Source organism: Bos taurus, chromosome 6 (assembly GCF_002263795.3).
Source record: "Bos taurus isolate L1 Dominette 01449 registration number 42190680 breed Hereford chromosome 6, ARS-UCD2.0, whole genome shotgun sequence".
NCBI lineage: Eukaryota > Metazoa > Chordata > Mammalia > Artiodactyla > Bovidae > Bos > Bos taurus.
The window spans coordinates 5,654,053-5,672,001 of record NC_037333.1 but is presented as its reverse complement, the minus strand read 5'-3'; the positions used below and the strand labels follow the sequence as shown (position 1 = coordinate 5,672,001).

General features: G+C 38.6%; 1 long non-coding RNA gene across 1 annotated transcript in view; it reads left to right on the top strand.

Moving 5' to 3' along the window:
* The first annotated feature begins 9,187 nt into the window (after positions 1-9,187).
* The window catches only part of LOC112447028 (uncharacterized), a 139,846-nt gene continuing 131,084 nt past the window's right edge, over positions 9,188-17,949 (top strand). Inside the window, exon 1 of the long non-coding RNA XR_003035047.2 lies at positions 9,188-9,645. This is a non-coding gene — a long non-coding RNA (uncharacterized lncRNA). The remainder of the gene's footprint in view (positions 9,646-17,949) is intronic.

Below are 17,949 nucleotides of genomic sequence, written 5' to 3'. Positions count from 1 at the left end.
AGCATATGAATAGTGGCTATGCCAAAAAGAGGTTTGGGGAACCATCTTTTAGTGCCCTAACCCACCCTCAGTTACCCACAAATTTATTAATATGTTTACCAGTTAAACAACTGCCATTCTCTTAATGCATGAAAATCATCTTTTGAAAAAGTTCTTATTTTCACTGATCTGTGATTTGTAATTTAGATAGAAACAATTGAGACAAGTCTCCTAACTTCCCCACCTCCACTTCCTGCTGCCCCTCAATTCCCCTTCTTGTGAACATGCTGACCCCAGCAGATATGTGAATAAGTGATATGTGAATAAGCAGATAAGTGAATATGGAAACATGAACTTCAGTGTTCACTCTCCTGAATACTACTAGTATTCCATAAAGACCTAAACTTCTGTGCAAATAAAATCCTTACTAAAGGAAAAGAGACAAAGATGATTTTCTTGAGAACAGAAGGACTCAAATTAAATGTGTATACAGTATATGCTCCATGGATGACTGGGAGACGTCATATATCATGTAAGCAGCATTTGTTATATCATTTTTATATAGTTGTGGTTTATAGGAAAGCTATACTGAAAAATAAAGAAATGAAAGGGATTATCTGTGGATTTCTTCTTTTCATTCTTAAATTGATTTGGGCTTACTTTTTGAGGATTTCCATCCACAGTCTATTTCTACACATCTGCATCCCACACACAGGAAGTGGAGGAAAAGAAGAGTACATTTTACAACTTTGGAGACTAATTAAATAGGTGTTTGCCTGGAGAAGTACTTATCATGATGTTTAAAATGTTCTGTAATAGTTATTTGACAAGAATCTCAGATTCTTCTGTTTCTGGGAACTCAAAGGAAAGTAAGAGCTGTAGCTGATTTTGAGACTGATGTATGTGCAAAATGAGGACACAACTGAGGTTGAAATGCCACTCTGAGATTTCCCTTAAGGTATTGCTTAGTTTCTGTTTCAGCAAAAGTATAGCAAGGAGTCACTATGTGTAAAATATCGTAGTTTGGGGATGGATGAAAAGTGGAATTAGACATGGCCCTTACTTCCCTGGTGGCTCAGACAGTAAAGCATCTGCCCGCAATGTGGGAGACCTGGGTTCGATCCCTGGGTCGGGAAGATCCCCTGGAGAAGGAAATGGCAACCCACTCCAGTAGTCTTGCCTAAAAAATTCCATGGATGAAGGTGCCTGGTAGGCTACAGTCCATGGGATTGCAAGGAGTCGGACACAACTGAGCAGCTTCACTTTTTTGCTTTCAAAGGAGATTTTAACCCAGTGAGGGTGACAGACTGGAGGGAGTACACAAAAAGGATTTAGGGAGTGAACAAGATGGAAGCTGGGGGGGAAATGCTGAAGGTGAGCTCAGAAGAGAAGGCTATACAGTCTTTTGTGTGTTGTTGGGGATGTCTTTTAATCCCCATCTTACAGACTGAACAATATGTTATACTACCTAAGTTGGAAGGGGGACTTGTAAATATATCTCACTTGAATCTGGAATCTGATCTCACTCAGTAATCCCACCCATAATATCTACTATTTTAACAGCATCTATAATCTCAGTGGTTCTTAGTCTTTGGAACAGTTTGCATCCTTTAGAAAACATGAATAAACTATGATTCTTTCCCACGGAAGAAGAGGGGAGGAAGAAGCACATGAAAAAATTCAGGGACTTCTTCCTAAAGTACCGGACAATCACTTAACTTCTCTATGTCTCAATTTCTCAGGCAGGGAATGGCAAAGGCTATTCCATAAAGTACTTGAGAGAATTAAATAAGATATTTGTATACCATGTACCTATGGTCAGTTAACTTATGACAAAGGAGGAAAGAATATACAATGGAGAAAAAGTTTCTTCAATAATTGGTGCTGGGTTAAAAGGACAGTTGCATGTAAAAGAATAAAATTAGAACATTCTTTAATATCATACACAAAAATAAACTCAAAATGGATTAAAAATCATTTAGTAAAATCAGATACTATAAAACTCCTAGAAGAAAACATAGGCAGAACACTCTTAGACATAAACTGTAGCAATATCTTTTTGGATCCATCTCCTACAGTAATGGAAATAAGAACAAAAATAAACAAATGGAATGCAATTAAACTTAAAAGCTTTTGCACAGCAAAGGAAACCATAAACAAAATGAAAAAACAACCTACAAACTGGGAGAAAATATTTGCAAATGATGCAACCAACAAAGATTAGTCTCTAAAATATACAAACAGCTCATACAGCTCAAGATAATAAAAAAAAAAAAGCCCAATTAAAAAAATGGGCAGAAGACCTAAATAGACATTTCTCCAAAGAAATATGTATATGTGTGTGTGTGTGTATATATACATATATAAAACTTAATCACTTTTCTGTACACTTGAAACTAACACAACTTTGTAAATCAACTATACTTCAATAAAAAAATAATTATATAAAGTACCTAGCACTGATCCCAGAGAAAATATTCAGCAAATGACATGCATTATTTTATTCTTTCTTTCTTCCTTTTCCTTGGAAGATGTGTTCTTTCCTTCACTGGGACTGATGAGACAGTGATAAGACTGAGGGGTCAAACAGGGGCTCTTCACCAAGTAAGGTGGAGGAGAAAAGGGGATAGATAAGTTTCATGCCCAGGCATGAAATATGATAGAAAAAGGAATTTCAGGAACTTCATAGGAAGTTATCTGTGGGACTCTCTGGGAGAATACTGTAAAGGATCTATGAAGATGCTGCTCTAGATGTAAATATTTTGTGGGTAATACTAAATAGTATTAGTTTCAATAATAATGACAAATGCACACTTACAGAGAACTTACTATGTGCCAGGCCCTGTGTTTAACTTAGCTTACATAGATCACCTCATTTAATCCTTACAACAATATGAAATTATACAGTACATCATATCTCATCTGAAGTTCTAAAAAAAAAAAAAAATCTTTGAAAACTAAAATTTTGAAATAATTGACAGCAAAATCTGACCTGAAATGACATGAGTATATTTTTCGTCTTTATTTATCCCATTAAAAGTAAATATTTGCACATTTTGCTATAGAAGTCTTAATGTTTGGTCAAGGGGTGTTTCATGCCCTACTAGGGTAATGTCCTTGCCATTCTAAAAAACGTCTTTAAATTTCAAAATTTGCCTAGCCTACAGAATTTCAGATAAGGAGTTTTTGAAAAGAACTAACATTTATTGAGAACATGCTATTTGCCAGGTTTGGGTCCTAGTTTCTACTTATGTTAATGAATTTATCCTCATCATAATCCTCAGAGGTGGATATATTTAGCATCCTTCCTGCTTTATAGTTGAAGTGACTATACAAAGTACAGAGAAGTCAAAGGAACTCAAGGGTACCAGCTAGTAACTTAGATACACAGAATTTGAACACAGACAATCTGGATCTGAGAAGCTTTTACTTAATTGCTACATATACTGCCTCATTTATATTATTACAATTGTTATCTTCATTCTATAGATGAAAATTCTGAAAATTAAAGGTAATTTTAAATTAAAAAATGAAATTTAAGAGTAATTATATCTAAGATAAAGTGTTTATGTGATCTTGGGCAAGTTATTTAACTGTTCTGTGCCTCAACTTTCCTTTCTGTAAAATAGAGACATTAATAATACATACCACATGGATTGTTATGGGGAGTAAGTTAGGTTAAAACACTTAGAGAAATGTCTGATATACTCCATGAAATCAACACAGATTAGCCCTTACTATTACTACAACTAGGACATGTGGATGCCAGAAGGGAGGAGAAGGATATAATGAAAGTGAATCCTCATGCAAAGATTTACTATAAAGAAGGTAAAACGGATAATATTTTTCTTTCAGATATTAAATCAGCGTTTTCTTTATTTTTTGTTCCCTAGTCCCAAGGTGTTTAATGGCTGCCTATCTGTTCAGTCAATGGCTTCAGAGAGCAGGTACAGAACAAAGAGGTCTTTTATTTCTCTTTGAGTCTATGAGCTGACATTTTTTAATCCATTGCAAGACTTTAATCATGAAGTCATGCTTTGTTAAAGAACAAGACTGTTTTGTAAATCCCCAAAGCTTCTCTTTACAATTAAAAGTCTGGGCCTGGTTTACTTAACTCTTCTAGTATTGCATTTATAAGAAGCTACAGTGTGAAGAGAACAAGGCTTGTACTGAAAGGAAAGTTCTCTTGTAACAGGATGGGAAGTTCCTTTTAACTAAGAACAGGATTTGAAAACTACAGAAAGAGAAGTGGGCAAGTATAGATCTGAGTGACATACTCATCTACTTGGGTGTGAATGCCCTGGGGAGAGGGAAGATGAAGGGCTGTAAGCTCTTTAGCAAACCCTGCATTCAGCCTTGCTTAGTGCTATGTGGTCTCTGGGAAGAAGAGCAATGTCTGAGGCAATATTTGAAGGCTGCCTCAAAGAATTCTGCATATTGTAGAATGGCACTGATGACTCTTTTGTGAGTGAAAGTTGCTCAGTTGTGTCTGGCTCTTTGTGACCCCAAGGACTATACAGTCCATAGAATTCTCCAGGCCAGAATACTGGAGTGGGTAGCCTTTCTCTTCTTCAGGGGATCTTCCCAACCCAGGAATCAAACCAGGGTCTCCTGCATTGCAGGCAGATTCTTTACCAACTGAGCTATTTTGAGTCTCCCATAAACAGCACAGATTTAAGACAATCAGTAAAACAGAAAAGAATCACTATAGGGACCTCAGGACAAGGGAACGTGATAAGAGGCAGAGGCATCAATGGCAGATGAAACCATGGAAAAAGACTGACAGCAGGCACTGGAATGAGCCTCATTCAGGGATGAGGAAGGAAAGAAAAAATTGCAGGAAACAGCATGTGGATCAGATCTTTCCCTGTATCACCATAATGGCCTGGACCCACAAGCTAGCTGTAAAGGAAGATTTAGAGAAGTCTCTCTAAGAAGGGAGAAACAGTTGTGACTATCCTTTAATGGACTGATTTTTTTTTTTTCTCCAAAATATTTTAAAATCAAAAGAAGCTGAATTAATTGTATTTGTCCAATTATATTTTGTCTTTTCCTGCTTGTAGAAGAAACTGAACTCCAGAGACATGTGAGGTTAAATAATAAAGGTCTACCTTTTTTTTTTTTACAGTCAAATATATGTTTTAATTCTATTATATTTCAAAGATATTAAATCTCAGAATTTTCTAAAACCAAACCCCATTCTAAGTCATGTCAGAATTTGTAGGGCTTCCCAGGTAGCACTAGGGGTGAAGAATCCACTTGCCAATGCACAATTTGGCCATGACAGATATTAAGGATATGTAATTACTCTCCATTCAAAAACAATTAGAAAACTAGACAAATTTTAGTAAATAATTATTTTAAGATGCTTGATGGTAGGCAACACAGAACAGTAATCCTAGATGAAAGATAAACAAATGAGTTAGGTGAGCCTTATCTTCTCCCAGGTTTTCTTCCTGGAAGTAATTTCCACTGAGGTACAAGAAGGGGAGGGATACAAACAAAACTTGGGTATGTCAATGAATTGAAGAGACAAATTATCACTTGGGAAAGTCAAAGCAACTAGAATTTGTGGAACAGACTGCATAAGAGAAAGGAGCTATGCAGAAGTGTTCCATATACCTTCAGAGTCCCACTGAATCTTTCCTTGACTATCAAAAAATATATCGTTGGGCATGAACTATATCAGAAGAAAGAACAATGACTACAGAGCTGTAAACTACAAAAATGTAGAGAGTTCATAAAAGTCTGAGAATTATTCAAGGTCCCATAACCCAAAGTAAAGAGACTTCAGTGAATATATGGTGAAACTCCAGAAAAGCCTCACCTTAAAAGTGGGGCTAAATAAGCACTGGAGGTAAAACAGATTCACCTTAAAAGACAACAAAATACAGCACTCAGAAACATAAAATCCCCCATGATGTCCAGCATCCAAACAAAATTACCACGTATTTGAGGAAGCAGAAAAATGTGACCCATAACTTGGAGAAAAGTCAGTCAATAAAACAGATCCAAAATGAAAAGGATAGTACAATTAAGTAATAGACAAGAACTTTAAAAAGCATAAATCCAACATACATATTGAGTAGTGACAGAAAGCATTCAAAACAAAGCTCAGAGGAAAAAAAACTAAAAAAAGTTAGTCCCCAGTGACCTGTAAGACAATAACAAATGATTTGACATATTTGCAATTGTATTTCCAGAGGAGAAGGCAAGGAAGAGAAAAAATATTTGCAAAAGTAATGGCCAAAAGTTTTCTAATTTTGATTCAAACAAAGCTATAAACCCTCAGATCCTAAAATCAAAATGAAGCCCAAGTGAAATAAACATAAATAAAGTCTCTCCATGTTTCATTGTAATTAAACCACTGCAAAGGGAATCTTAAAAAAACATCAGGAAAGAAAAGACACACTGCATCCAGAAAAACAAAGATAAAAACAACAGCAGACTTCCTGTCATGAATTATGCAATTCCAAAGAAAATGGGCTTATCTCTCCAAAACACTGACAGAAAAAAGTGTCAACTTAATATTCTATATCCAGTAAATATACCTTTCATAAATGAGTGCAAGCAGAAATAGAAATGTTTATTGTATAATTTTTAGGGAAATTCAAACAATCTAGAATTTCCGTATGATTTATTAAACTACAATTGACCCTCCGTATCCATGGGTTCCACATCCATAGAGTTAACCAATTATGGATCAAAAATATCCCTGCCTCTCCAATCTAGAAAGCTCCAAAAAGCAAAACTTGAATTTGACATGCACTAGCAACTACTTATATGGCATTTACAACCCAATTACATAGCATTTCATTGTATTAGGTATTATACATACATTGTATTAGGTATTAACCTAGAAATGATTTAAAGTATATGGGAGAATTGTGAAGGTTATATGCAAATATCATGCCATTTTACATAAGCACCTTGGACACATATGGATTTTGGTATCTGTAGGGGCAGGGGTCCTGGAACCAATTCCCTGTGGTTATCTAGGGATGATGGTAACAAAACTGGAAGATTTATATGATCTGATTTCAAAGTTTATACAACTATTGTATTCAAAGCAGTATAATAATGGTAAAGAATAGACATGGATCAATGGAAAAGATATGATAATTCAGAAATAGATCAACACATATAATCAATTTTCAACAAAAGTATCAAAAAATCAGAGGAGGAATGGATTGTCTTTTCAGCAAACTGCTAGTATAACTGTATATCTGTATGGAAAAAAATGAATCTCAACTCTTTTTATTAGGTTATACATTAAAAAATGATTCAAAATAAGTAATATACGTAAATATAAGAGATAAGGCCATAAATCTTTTAGAGGAAAACAGGAGAAAATCTTTATAACTTTGGATTTGGCAAAGATTTATTAAATAAGACATAATCATAAGCCATAAATGAAAACTTTGATTAGACTTCATCAAAATCAAAGCTTTCGCTTGTCAAAAGACACTATTAATGAAAAGGCAAGCTGCAAAACGGGAGGAAATATTTGCAAAACGTATCTGAAAAAGGGTGTAAAACACACATATATACACAGAATATATAAAGAACTTTCATAACACAGTATCATCCCAACTAAGAAACGGACAAAAGAAAAAGATCTGGACACTTACGGCTAACAAGCTCAAGAAAAATACCCAACATCATCAATCATTTGGAAAATGCAAATTAAAATTACCAGTAAATATCATTGTATACCCAATATAAACAATTGAAAATGCTAACAATTTCAACCGTTGGCAGGAATGTTGAGAAGCTGGAACCCTCACATACTGCTGAATGTAAAATGTCACATTCATTTTAGATAATATCTCAGCAGTTTCTTAGAAAGTTAACTAAACACTTAGCATAGGAGCCATCGTGTCTGAAGAAAACAATTAGTACTACAAAGTAGCAGTTTAAAAAATGCCTAAGTAGAAATAAACTGCATGAAATTTATGGCACAAGAAATGAGAGAAAAATGGAAGTATTATACATTCTTAAAGCTCATGCTGCTGCTGCTGCTAAGTCACTTCAGTCGTGTCCGACTCTGTGTGACCCCACAGACGGCAGCCCACCAGGCTCCACCATCCCTGGGATTCTCCAGGGAAGAACACTGGAGTGGGTTGCCATTTCCTTCTCCATTGCATGAAAGTGAAAAGTGAAAGTGAAGTCGCTCAGTCGTAATCGACTCTTAGCGATCCCATGGACTGCAGCCTACCAGGCTCCTCCGTCCATAGGATTTTCCAGGCAAGAGTACTGGAGTGGGGTGCTTAAAGCTCATAAATTATATTAAATTCGTAGAATACAGTTTGAAGGAAGACTGTGATAATTTTAAAATGCTCCTAGTGGTGGTGGTGGTTTAGTTGCTAAGTCGTGTCCGACTCTTGCAACCCCATGGACTGTAGCCTGCCAGGCTCCTCTGTTCATGGGATTCTCTAGGCAAGAATACCAGAGTGGGTTGCCATTTCCTTCTCCAGGAGATCTTCCTGACCCAGGAATGGAACCCGGGTCTCCTGCATTGCAGGCAGATTCTTTACCAACTGAGCTACAAGGGAAGTCTCAAAATGCTCTTAAGGACCTGGGAAAAGAGAAAAGTATCCTAGGGTCTTTTCTCTCCAGTGCCCCAAATAATTTTCTGTCTTGGATCTGCAGAGAAAGCGTTTCCTTTGTGGCCCCAGTCTCCTCCCTACACCTCTGCTCCTCAGCAGTAAGCCCAGCTCTGCTGAAATCACCACGCCCAGAATTCTCTCCCTCAGTCCACTGGCCCCACGGCATCAACTGTTTCCTACCCTCTTTTCTCCTAAAGGGAATGCGAGAACGGGGGTTACCAAGTTCTCTAGCCTTTTCCTCCTGTTCTCCTAAGGAGGAACTCTCATTTCTCCTGGGTCTTTGTTCCTAGCTGCTTCGGTGGACCGTAGATAGATGGACTGATGGATACAGGCGCGGAAGAAGCTTGGCAGGTAGAGAGACACACAGATACTGAGAGAAAAATCCTTCCCTCTGCTGCGCCCCATTGAATGTGGAAACACACGGTCAATTTGATGTTTAGGGCAGTGGCCGTCACATACACGTCGTATATCCCATATATATGCATATAATTCCAGTTCCAGTTTCTCTACATCCTAGATAAGGCAGGAAGCGGTCTGGTCAAGCTAACCTGTTAACTGCGTGGGTCTGGGCAGGAGTTTGGCCGGGGGGGGGGGGGGGGGGGCGGGGTCTAGCTTCCGGATGAGGCTCACCTGCGCTGAACCAGGCTCTAGGCCAACAAGCCTTGACAGGATCAGACTGGAGCGGGCCGGTTCTGGGAAGCCGACTGCGCATGCGCGAGACGCTCTCGGCTTTCAGGGGCAGTTCCTTTGCCCCCTGTGCGCAGAGAGCAGGCAGGTGACCAGCTGTAACTGATGAGGAAAACAGTTTCCGCAACAGGAAAGCCACGATTCTTCCCTAATATCAGATAGTAGGGGGCAGGAGGCCACCCAAATGGAGCCCGCCTGAAAATAGCCGGCGCTGTCTACTTCTACGGCCCTTCTCCTGCCCAAGCCGTTAGTGTAGTTCTCATCACGCCGCTTACCTGAGGGTGGATCTCGTGAAACACCACCCACTCCTGTGCACTCAGAAACCACTGTCCCTGCCACCCTCACCTGCCTGGTGCATCCCGTGGCCAAGGTAGGTCTGGTGTCCCAGCCCTGCCTGCCCGGGCGTGGGCGAGGGTGTGGGTATCCGGCGAGTGGTGGGAGTAACACAATGAGGGGGCTATAATAAAACTGGTGCTGGAATGTTCCAGGGAAAAGTGGGTATGGGTGCCACAATGGGGATATGTTTTTTCGCAAGAAACTTTAAAGTTTAGGCTCTAGGAGTGAATTGAGGTAAAAAGTGCATCCATTTTTGGAAGGAGTAAGTTTACTTCACAAATCCATCACATATTTAGGAGAACAGAAGGGAAAGCTGAATTTCTGACAGAACACCAGTTGACCATTCATGTCCAACTAGCAAACAGCGGTGCATTCTACGGCATCGTCCTCCCTGTCGTGCCCTCAGATGCAGTCACAGGCACCGGGTGCTGTAAGGCTGTCTCATGCTCCGTCACGCGATCGGAATTGGATCCTTTTCAGGACTTTCCCTTCAGTCAAAGTCAAGTCATTCATGCAGCGGGAATGCGCGGGGTGGGGGAGTTCAGATTCGTCTAGTGAAATACCAAGAAAATCCTCAGAGACGGGGATATTTAAAACAACCGCCACTCCCAGAACGTAGAGTTGCTTGGAAAGAACTGAGGAACTTCCCTGGTGGTCCAGTGGCCAGGACTCCACCCTCCCAGTGCAGGCGGTGAGGGCTCCATTCCTGGTCAGGGGACTAGATCCCACATACCTGACTAAGACTTGGCGCAGTGAGGTTAAGTAAATAAGTAAATTTTTGGAAGTGTATATACGTGTGTGTGTGTGTGTGTGTGTGTGTGTGTGTGTGTGTGTGTGTGTATAAAGAGCAACTGAACAACTAATTAGAAAAAAAAGAGTCAAAATCCGGAGTTTCAGGACTTGAAAGATGACTTGGTTGGGGGTATGGGGGGTGGTTAAAGCGACAGACTTCCCCTCAGCAACTAGGAGGGTCCTGAAGGAGCAGAAGCCATGCCTGGCAAAGAAGATGAGAAAACCATGAGTCCTTAGGAGTCCTGGTTCAGCTCATTTTTACTTACCATGGTGTTATAGAGAACAAAGATAGGAAAATGTCACTGAGGCAGAGTGAAAGTTATAAGCAATTGTAAACTTTATGTGGCCTTCCCTGGTAGCCCATCTGTAAAGAATCTACCTGCAATGCGGGAGACCTGGGTTTGATCCTTGTGTTGGGTCGATCCCCTGGAGGAGGGCAAGGCAGCCCACTCCAGTATTCTTGCCTGGAGAACCCCATGGACAGAAGAGCCTCGTGAACTGTGGTCCATAGTGTTGCAAAGAGCGGTACACAACTGAGTGAGAAAGCACAGCACAGCACAAGCTTTAGGTAAGACGTTGTGTGTGTGTGTGTGTGTGTGTGTGTGTGTGTGTGCGTGCGTGTGCGCGCGCGCGTGCGCACGCTCAGTCCTGTCCGACTTTTTCCGACCCCATGGACTATAGCCTGCCAGGCTCCTCTGTCCATGGGATTTTCCAGACAAGAATACTGGAGTGGGTTGCCATTTCCTACTTCAGGGGATCTTCCCCACCCAGGGATTGAACCCGCATCTCTTGCATCTCCTCCATTGGCAGGTGGGTTCTTTAGCATTGTGCCACAGGGGAAGCCCAAGCTAGGTAAGATCAGATCAGATCAGTCGTGTCCGACTCTTTGCAACCGCATGAATCACAGCACGCCAGGCCTCCCTGTCCATCACCAACTCCAGGGACTATTTTAACAATGAATATGACCAAATTAAGACTTCTATGGACTAATTCTCATTTAGTCCATTATCAAGCTGTTTATAAACTATCATTTCCTGTTATGCTTTCCATTCTGAACTTTTAGAAATCTTATCAATGAATAAGTTTAGGTATTTAGTGTTTTTGTGTTGATGGGTTTGTGTTTTTCTTGTTTCCCCATCCTTTGGACCAGTACCAGAACTAGATAGAATGGAAATAATTTCATAAATGCGCTTGAAGCAAGAGAGTATGTGTTGATTTGTGTTTCACAATCACAAATACTTGTTACTACTGTGGGGTTTTTTTTGTTCACTTGTTGATATTTTGAATCATAAAAATAATTTGGATTATAACTTCCATTCCAAAACTCAAAGTGCCAAAAAGAGCAGATTAGTTCACACATTTGGTAAATGCCTTGTTCCTCACTTTCCCCTCATTTTTTGAAAGACCAAAATGATCTTTCAGATTCCAAGATCTCAATACTTGATATAAATGAAAATACACATAAACCAACATCTTACCTGTCTGAAACAGAAAGTGCTGTTAAATGCCTTTTAGAGAGAAAGAATGAAAGTCAGTAGTTTGTCTGTGTCTTCAGCTGCTTTCTCAATATCTAGTCTGTCCTGTCCAGGAGGAATCCAGAGCAACATACTAAATGAAGTTTAAGAGATGGATTTAAGCTAGATGGTAACTTGAAAGTTTAGAGAGTTTGACTCATATGGTTGTTGTGTGTATAAATGATGTATGTTATGAACCTTAACACTAGGTGATAAAATCTCATAAACATCTCTTGGTGGTGGTGTTCAGTCACTGAGTCATGTCCAACTCTTTGTGACCCCATGGACTGCATGCAGCATGCCAGGCTTCCCTGTCCTTCACTTTTCTCTCAGGGTTTGCTCAAATTCATATACATTGAGTCGGTGATGTCATTCAACAAGCTCATCCTTTGTCGTCCCCTTCTCCTCCTGCCCTCAGTCTTTTCCAACATCAGGGTCTTTTCCAGTGGTTTGGCTCTTACATCAGGTGGGCAAAAGTGTCGGAGCCTCAGTGTCAGCTGTTCCAATAAACATCTATAGAAGCGTTCAAATAACCTTAGATTAGACAGCAAACTTTTTTTTCCTTGTAGCACTTTATTTATTTATTATAAAACCAAAACATTTTGTATTGGGGTGTAGTCGATTAACAATGTTGTGATAGTGTCAGGTGAATAGTGAAGGGACTCAGCCATACATATACATGTATCCATTCTACCCCAAGCCACCCTCCCATCCAGACTGCACATAATATTGAGTAGAGTTCCATGTGCTATACAATAGGTTTTTGTTGGTTATCCATTTTATACATATAGCAGTGTATACATGACCTTCCCAAAGTCCTTAATTATCCCTTCCCCTCGGCAATCAGGAGTTTGTTTTTTAAGTCTGTAAGTCTTTTTCTGTTTTGTATTTAAGTTCATTTGTATCATTTCTAGATTCCACATATAAGTGATGTCGTATGATATTTGTCTCCTCTGTCTGACTTACTTCACTCAGTATGACACTGTCTAGGTCCATCCACATTGCTGCAAATGGCCTTCTTTCTTTCTTTTTAATTGCTGAATAATATTCCATTGTATACATATACCATATCATCTTATCCATTCCTCTGTTGATGGACATTTACCATGTTTCCCTATCTTGGCTATTGTAAACAGTGCTGCAATGAACATTGGGGTGCATCTGTCTTTTTGGGCCATGTTTTTCTATGGATATATGCCCAGAAGTGGGATTGCAGGGTCATATGGTAGCTCTATTTTTAGTTTTTTAAGGAGCTTCCATACTGTTCTCCATAGTGGCTGTATCAATTTACATTGCCACCAACAGTGCAGGAGGGTTCCTGTCTCTCCACACTGTCTCCAGCATTTGTTGTTTGTGGATTTTTTTAAATTTTATAATAGCCATTCTGACTGGTGTGAGGTGGTATCTCATTATAGTTTTGATTTGCATTTCTCTAATAACTAGCAATGTTGAACATTTTTTCATGTGCCTATTGGCCATCATATGTCCTCTTGAGAAATGTCTATTCAGGTCTTCTGCCCATTCTTTGGGTTGTTTGTTTGGATACTATTAAGTGTCATAGGCTGTTTGTAAATTTTGGAGATTACTCCCTTATCAATCACATCATTTGCAAATATTTTCTCTCAATCTGAGAATTGTCTTTTTGTTTGTTTATTGTTTCCTTTGCTGTGCGAAAGCTTTTGAGTTTAAGTAGGTCCCATTTGGACAGTGAACTTAAAAAAATTTTTTCCTACATTTTTTCTTCGACTTCCTTGTTGATTTCTTGGAATCCTGGAAGTCTCTGAACAACAGTTTTCCCAAGACTCTGAGGCAGTGGTTACATCATTTAAGAATCCATTATGTAATTTTATCTTTATTCTGGTTACATTTCCATTATAAACAGTTTAAGCATGTACACACACACGTCTATACATCAAAGACTGTATCCCTCATAAACTGTTTTGCCTTATTCATAAGCCAAGACTGTGTACAGTCAAGGATCAGACTGTTCTCCAAAAAGCTATTAGGGAAAAACTTTGGATTTAAAGGGAAATTATTATTCATCAAACCTTTAGAAAATTCTCAAGCTACAATTCACCCTTAAGTTCAAAGAGTGGCAAAATTAAATATCGACATTTTAATCTTGTTTTTCCTTTATTCTTTGTAAAAAAACAATAAAATTTATATGGTTTTGCTTATTCTAAAGCTTACTTTAATAGCATCTCTTATGTTCCTATTCTCTTATACTGCATTTCTGAGTTGCTCATTTACAATATACCTGTGTTGTGATTTCGCACAACTTTTTTATGGAGTATGTTATTTTATTTCTAGATCTCTGATCACATTTAAACACTTTAATCATTCTGTTCAGGTAGTAACTTTTTTCTTCGATGTTCTGCAGAGGAAGTAAGCAGATTCTCACAGATTGAATGTTTAAATGTGTCTTCAAAACATGCATGGGAAAAAGAAAGTGTAACTGTCACATTTTCAGCAGCAAAATACTTAAATAGCACTTGTTGTTAAGCCCACTAAGAGACACCCCTATCCTAAATTACTCAACATAAAACTATATTCTTATGAAAAAAGAGCAAAACATAACAGGAAGGTAAGATAAGTGTCTCTGAGACATGTCAGGTCCTGATGTGTATTAACAAATATCAGTCAGTTTCTGATTTAGACTTTTAAATTACAGAAGGAAATTTGTTTGAAAGTTTTCTATGTTATATTTGGAATACTTAGAGTAGTTTTAGAATATATTTAGAATAGGTTTATGTTGTTTGGGAAGAATAAATGGTAATGGTCTGCAAAGCCTCCCTGTCACCAGCTGGGTCTCAGAAACAGTGCTCTGCCTTCACCAAGCTTCTGTACTTTCTGCTGCTAGGTAGGCACTAAGGGTGGACAGTGAGAGACAGAAGGAAGAGAATGCACCAACTTCTCTTCTTAATTTGGTCCTCTTATCACCCATCAACCACTTCAAATTGGAAGATTACTACATAAGCATCTATATTCCTAATTTGTCTTGAAAAACTGGAAAATCTCATCATATTGAGCCTGAAAACCAGGAGCATCAGCTAAGTCAGCCAAGCTGAGAAGCAGCTAATCCCATGAGTAGACCATCTGCTCTTGATTTTTTCCACAGTCCTTACCACTCCCTAATATCCCACCTGTAAAAGCAAATGTTGGTTGCTCTTGATGAGTACAAATAGCGAAAATTGGAATCACTGTAAAGTTACGATCAAAAGCCAGTGAAAATAGGAAGGGAATGCAGGAACCAAGAGACTGTTATTAAAATGACAAGCATTTGATTGAGGTGGATGAAAAGGGATCTAAAAAGAATGCAGATTCTAATTGATTAGCATTTATATTAATTGGTTGCTGCTGCTAAGTCACTTCAGTCGTGTCCGACTCTGTGTGATCCCATAGACGGCAGCCCACCAGGCTGCCCTGTCCCTGGGATTCTCCAGGCAAGAATACTGGAGTGGGTTGCCATTTCCTTCTCCGATATTAACTGGAATTGATGATGTTGAGAAAGTTGGCTGGAGCCAGGTTGCTGATTACACATACCAACTGCCTGAATCACATGATGGATATTGGTTTATGGAAAGATGTTAGCGTTCGATTTTGCTAAGCTCTATAGCTATCCTCAGATTGCGATGAAAGAAAGTGAAATTGAGTTGCTCAGTCATTTCTGACTCTTTGCGACCCCATGGACTGTAGCCCGCCAGGCTCTTCTGTCCATGGGATTCTCCAAGCAAGAATACTGGATTGGGTTGCCATTCCCTTCTCCAGGGCATCTTCCTGACCGAGGGATCGAACCCCACCCAGGGATTGAACCTGGGTCTCCTGCATTGCAGGCGGATTCTTTATCGTCTGAGCCACCGGGAAAGTCCAGGGAAATCACAGTGTGGTATGTGCCTTTAGTTCTGTAATTACATTTTGACTGCTTCAGATCTATATTAGACCAATATTCAGATTATACAGTCAGAGTCAGAATCTCCCAGTGGTATCTATTTCTTGAAAATTAGTTAGCTTGCCTTCCCAGATTGCAAAGTGGTAAAGAATCTTTATGCTAGTGCAGGAGATGAAAGAGATGTGGGTTTGATCCCTGAATAGGGAAGATCCCCTGGAGTAGGAAATGGCAACCCACTCCAGTATTCTTGCCTGGAAAACTCCATGAACAGAGGAGCCTGGCAGGCTATAGTCCAGGGGGTCGGGAAGAGTTGAAAACGACTAAGAATGAGAGTGCGCACACACACGATTAGCTACCTTCAGTTTAACTGTGGCTGATGAATGAGATACCCTTTATTAGGGACAGTTTGCTAAATAGGAATTTCAGTTGTCATATTGAGTATTGTTTGATTTTACTCAGTGATAATTCCTACACCATTCCTCCTTCCCCCAATAGGGATTTCTGTTCATATAATTTAACCTCTTTAATAAAGCCATATGCTTTCCTAATCCGATTATGATAATCTCATTCTTCTTGGCTGTTCATATTTTAGTAATAGGTATGATGCATTTCTGGTTAGTGCAAGGAATGAAATCTTCTGGGGAACTTTGCGAAAATTTTTGCCACAATTAAAAAGAGATACACAAAAACACTATTTTCACTAGATGTTCTTTTGTCTGATTATGATATAAGGTAGTTAGCCTAAGGACAAGCCCATATCCTGAAGAATGCATTGTAGAATGATAGAAAGATCCTTAGTCCTTCATGATGTTGTTGAGGCATTGAATTAAGCAATCCTGAAGCTGCCTCACCTGAGAATATCTTATATAAAATAATAAATTTCGTAAGGCTTCAGCTAGTTAGGCCAGGATTTTCTGTTTCTTGGAGGTGAAATCTTCGTAATGAATATACTGGGGGAAAATCTTCATTAGTGAATGATTTATAGTTAGAGGGTTTGTCAGATTAAGTAGAAAGGTCTTTATCTTGTCCTGTCTCAGAAAATAGATTATCCTAGAAAGGAGAGAGAAAACTGAATGATGGGAGAAAGATAAAAGAGAGTCAATGAGGTATAAATAAAAGTATATATAAAAATGTGGCAGTAGCCTAGATCAGGAGTCAGAACATACTCTGACAAATTCATTCAGATTAAAAATTTTAGATATAAATATTCCCTCTAAGATTGTTCAGATAGTTAATGTAGATTGTGTTTCTGATGAATTTTGAGTACTTCCATGTTTCTTAAATTGGTGATCCTAAATTATTAATGTTAATTCAACAAAGTTCTCTTATCTAGCCATCACTAGTGACAGGTTTCTACTGAACTTAACTTCAGTAAAATTTAAACATTCATTAAAGATTTCTATGAATTAAGCTTCTTTTATGAAACTGATTTGTTTAAAATCTCAATATTTCATCAGGTTTGCATATAAAATAAAGAGTCTTGAACCCAGACTGCATACTTATTATTAGAAATGTTTGATATGGTTGGTTCAAATTTAGGGCTAGAGAGTTCTTTATCATGATCAATTTCACATTCCTTCAGAGGCAGGTATACGTGTGCACACACATACATAAAATCTATTGATAGACAGGTAGATAGATAGAGCTATATGTCTCTTCTTAGCTCAGCTTCTCTGTGCTATATTCTATTCTGTTTATGAAAAAAGATGTAGTGTGCCATCACATCATTTGACAGAAACTTTATATCACAAGTGAGAAATTATGTGGGAGGAGGAGAAATGTATTCTAGGATAAGTTAAATAAATAACAGGTAACTTCACTGAAGTCACATGTGCTGGAAAATATAAATAGGTATATTTAGGATCTTGGAATTAGTGAGGGGAGGGGCTCAGTGCTGGTTCAGCAGTAGCCCAGCACAAGCCTGCAGACTGTGGCCAGTGGGCCAGATGCAGCCTGTGGCCTGTTTATGTGGTCCATAAATTAAAAGAGGTGTTAACATTTTTAAATATTTGGAAAAATTAAAAGGTTATTTTGTGACATAAGAAAATCATATGAAATTAAAATTCCAGTTTCCATAAATAATTTTATTGGTATAGAACCATGCCCATTTGTTTGCATGTTGTTTATAGCTGCTCTCCCAGAG